Source organism: Monodon monoceros, unplaced genomic scaffold (genome assembly GCF_005190385.1).
Source record: "Monodon monoceros isolate NGI ecotype Baffin Bay Population unplaced genomic scaffold, NGI_Narwhal_1 Contig1529_ctg1, whole genome shotgun sequence".
Taxonomy (NCBI): domain Eukaryota; kingdom Metazoa; phylum Chordata; class Mammalia; order Artiodactyla; family Monodontidae; genus Monodon; species Monodon monoceros.
Genome location: NW_021697389.1, coordinates 1 through 3,248, shown reverse-complemented (window position 1 = coordinate 3,248; position 3,248 = coordinate 1).

Here is a 3,248-nt window from a genome sequence, read left to right as displayed (position 1 = left end):
CTGTCTGTTACCTTGTCTGTGATTTAATTCTTTTTTTTTTTTTTTTTTTTTTTTTTGCACTATGCGGGCCTCTCACTGTTGTGGCCTCTCCCGTTGCGGAGCACAGGCTCCGGACGTGCAGCCTCAGCGGCCATGGCTCACAGGCCCAGCCGCTCCGCGGCATGTGGGATCTTCCCCGACTGGGGCACGAACCCATGTCCCCTGCATCAGCAGGCGGACTCTCAACCACTGCGCCACCAGGGAAGCCCTGTAATTTAATTCTGTAATCCTTGGTCACAGGTTATTTTGAGGGGGTGAGTATATGTGTTTTTCCTCACAGACTGCTTTTCCTGGAACATTTTTCTCCACCTTCAGGGCTCTGAAGAGCAGTCAACCGAATCAAATGAAGAGTTATTTCCTGAGCACCAAGATGAAATACAACATGTAGTCATTAATCTGAACTGAAAGTTAACCCTAACATAAGAGGGCTAGAAGTCACAGTTTTGCATGAGATGTGACTGGGGGAGTGTCTTCATAGGCCAAGACGGAGCCAGTCGCTGGGTGTTCGTGGGAGCTGCATTTGGAGTGAAGGGAGGGGCTGGCGTCGGGTGGGCAGAGGCAGCCTTCCTGAGGAGGGTAGGGTCGACGTTAGCACTTGCACGTTGGGCATCTGTGCCAGAGTGGGAGGATCCGGCCTACGTGCGAAGGCATGAGCAAAGGGGCAGAGACGGTGATGATTTTTTCAGGAACAGCGAAGGAGCCAGCTTTGTTGAAAATGGGCTTTCGGGGAGGGATAAATTGGGAGATTGGGATTGACATATACACACTACTATATGCAAAATAGATAACTAATAAGGATCTACTGTACGGCACAGGGAACTCTACTCAATACTCTGTAATGACCTATATGGGAAAAGAATCTAAAAGAGTGGATAGATGTAGATGTATGTGTGTAGCTGACTCACTTTGCTGTACAGCAGAAACTAACACAACATGGTAAGTCAACTATACTCCAATAAAAAAAAATTTTTTTTTAAGAGAAAAAAGAAAAAGAAAATGGGCTTTCAGATTGGAGATAAAGACAGACAAAATGGAGGCAAGATCTGACCACAGGGGTAGAAGTGTGACCCTCATCCTGTGTGATGGAGACAGGCCCGGGCGTGAATGTGGGTGTGGAAGCAGTGGACGAGAGTGTTTGTGGGAGGGGCGATGGGAGGCCAGCCTGAGTCCACTGTGGTCCCTGAAGAGTGAGACAGGGCTGTGGATTCCGAAAGTGGGGTCTTCAGTTCACAGTTACATTGTCAAGATAGGATCTCCAGGGCTAAGGAGTAAAGAAGGGAGAAGAGCTAAGGATGCCTCAGGCTCTTTGGGGGGGGGCGGGGTATACTGAACAGAAATAAGTCAGGTTTTATTTTTTACGTTGTTATGATGATAGCATCCTGCTACGTAACACAGAAGATACAGACTGTGATACAGAACTCAGCATCAGCCCCGGGGAGATACAAAGTAAATTCTAGGAGATGGTAACTCTCGAAGGAGATAATAGAGAAAGGTAAGAGGTTCTAAGGCTGAGCTCCCTCCAGTATTTCTCCTCCAGAAGCTGTGGGGCTGAGAGCTGCCGTGAGCTCGCCTGTTGCTCCAGGGCCCTTCCTACAGGACATGTAGTGGGAAGAGCATAGCCTATGGAGTCAGTCACTCTGGATCTGAATCTGGGGACAGCTGTGACTCTTAGACACAATGTGGGTGTAAGTGCCTGGCTCATGGGAGGCACACATGCAGTGGTAGTTCCGCAGAGTGAGGTGAGCCTTCGAGGAACAAGGGAGGAAGAAGAGCCCCCAGGCAGGGACACGGAGGCGCAGGCCAGCTGGTGCTGTTTCAGAGCTGAGGACGGTGTGCAGTCGGTGGACCCAGCCCTGCGGAGAAGGGCCGGGGAGTGAGGACCAACAAGCTCGGAGTTCGTTTAACTTAGTGTCCTTTTCAGTAAAATATAAGGTGTATGTTACGATTTCAAGGGAACGAGATTCCAATTGAGTTAAGCCTTAATGTGAGTCTCACCTTGTTCCACATAGAGAATATGTTGATTGGAGCTTTTATACCTAATGTACTGTTCTCTTCGGACAAGAAAGGACAATGAAATAGCGTTGGAACTATGGGCCGAAACAACAGTGGATTTCAGTGAGTTTTAAAGTACTGCATCCCTATTTCCAGATGGCTAGTTTCTTTTAATCCCGGACTTGGTAAATTAAAATGCCTCTCATTTTCGAAAATAAGCCTAAAACTAAGATTGTAAGGAGTTGAAAACAGCCCTTCGTCCCAATAGAATATATTGGACGTCTAATTGGTAGGGGTTGAATCTTTTTGTTTGTTTTAATTAGTATTTGGGGAAAGAAATATTCCAGAGGTCTTCTAAAGAATTACCGTATTTAAAGAATTATTGAAATCTGTATTAGGGTTCTCCAGAGAAACAGAACCAACGAAATGTATATGTATAGAGAGATTTATCTTAAGGAATTGGCTCATGTGATTGTGGAGACTGACGAGTCCAAAATCTGTGGGGCAGACCCGCAGGCTGGGACCCAGGAGAGCTGCAGTTCATGTCCACAGGCCGCCTGCTGGCCGATTCCTTCTCCCCCCGCCCCCAGGGAGGTCAGTCTTTGTTCTCCTAAGGCCTTCAACTGATTAGACGAGGCCCACCCACATGTGGAGGGTAATCCAGTGTACTTAGTCTACTGATTTAAATGTTCATCTCATCTAAGTTCATCTCATCTAAAAAAATGCCTTCACAGAAATATCTAGAATAATGTGTGAACAAGTTTCTGGGCACTGTGGCCCAGCCAAGTTGACACATAAAATTAACCATCACAAGTCCACCACCTATGGACTTGTGATGGCACCCTTACCCATCTCCTCAAACCATAATTAACCTGCAAGTAAAGGTGATTAACAAGGTCATAATTCTACTTAACATGGTACAGCTATCCCAAGTACAACCAAGAATGCCCTAATGCCTTCCTCAGAAGAGGAGGCAAAGTCCACAGGTGATGTTTACCCTTCTCCTTGAGATCCCATAGTTTAAATACTGTGACGTAAAGTTAACAATACTTAAACACCATGATATAGGGAATTCCCTGGTGGTCCAGTGGTTAGGATTCCACGTTTCCACTGCAGGGGGCCGGGGTTTGATCACTGGTCAGGGAACTAAAATTCCACATGCTACACAGCACAGCCAAAACAAAAAGAAAAAATACTATGATACAAAGTCACTATAA